At 41.9% G+C, this 1,144-nt stretch overlaps 1 non-coding gene across 1 annotated transcript; it reads left to right on the top strand.

Moving 5' to 3' along the window:
* The first annotated feature begins 455 nt into the window (after window positions 1-455).
* Window positions 456-562, top strand: LOC120092302 (small nucleolar RNA R71). Its single transcript, XR_005486009.1, has one exon. It is a non-coding gene; the product is annotated as a small nucleolar RNA R71 (small nucleolar RNA).
* Window positions 563-1,144: the final 582 nt, after the last annotated feature.

Here is a 1,144-nt window from a genome sequence, read left to right as displayed (position 1 = left end):
AAGCAAAATTAGGGTGGTTTCTCCACCCGGGGTTGTACGCATTTGAGAAAGGGTTGTTCTTGATAAAGTAGATTGACTGCGGGTTCCGTGGACACTCTTCAACCACATGTGATTCTCCACATGTAGCACAGTTGGTGCTTGTCTGTTCTATTGCGTTGAATTTCTCACTTTGTGCTTCGGGATTGTTGATTGCGATGCCTTGTAACAAATTTATCATCACATTCATCTGATTTTGCAAAGATGCAATGGCACCATTATTTGCGTTACCTTCTCTGGGTTTTACTCGTTGATCACTTTCTTGCCTATCCTCATGGTTTTTCGATATGCGATCAAGAATGTTCTTTGCCTCATCATAAGTCTTATCTAGTAGACGGTCTACTACTTTCGCATTGGCAGCTATCTGCGATGCAGGATTTAGCCCATGATAGAAAATCTCCATCTGGAGGTAGTCTGGTAATCAATTGTGTGGGCAGTCGCGCACTAATCTCTTAAACCTCACCCATGCGTCAATGAGCGATTCATCTTCTTCTTGTTCAAAGTTTGTGATTAACTTCCTTCTTCTGGCATTCTCTATAGGAGGGAAATAGTTCTTCATAAACTTCTCCACAACCTGTTCCCATGAAGTTATCTCTCCTGGTTCGAGAGAGTATGCCCATTTTCTTACTTTATTGCATAACGAAAATGAAAAATAGCGTGAGTCAAACTTCTTCAGCACAGATATTAGGGAACACAAAAGTGTTACAAATTTCAATGAAGCTTCGGAGATGGGTGTGTAGATCTTCACCACACCATCCACCGAACTATCCTACTGTCTAGATCATTTGTAACATTACTGGCTTTATCTCAAACCTCGATCCATCTAGAGCTGGCCTCATGATTCCTAGGGAGAAATCATACAGTTTTGGTGACGCATAGTCCCAGATGGGTCTATTGCAATCATTTTTCAGTAGGATAAGATTTTTCATTATGTTATTTGCATTCGCGGCTCGTTCTTCCGGTTGTTCAGCCATTCTATGAGTTCTTCCTTATTGTCGACGTATGTTTCTCTGTCTTCTACGAAATGTTATTTCGATCTCTGGGTCGTAGTTGGGCTCAGGAGCGTGTCATTTGCTCATGCGACACTTGCTTCTTCCCTTACCGAACG

Source organism: Benincasa hispida, chromosome 11 (assembly GCF_027475165.1).
Source record: "Benincasa hispida cultivar pf3 chromosome 11, pf3_genome.v1.1, whole genome shotgun sequence".
NCBI lineage: Eukaryota > Viridiplantae > Streptophyta > Magnoliopsida > Cucurbitales > Cucurbitaceae > Benincasa > Benincasa hispida.
This window is presented reverse-complemented; position numbering and strand designations above follow the sequence as displayed.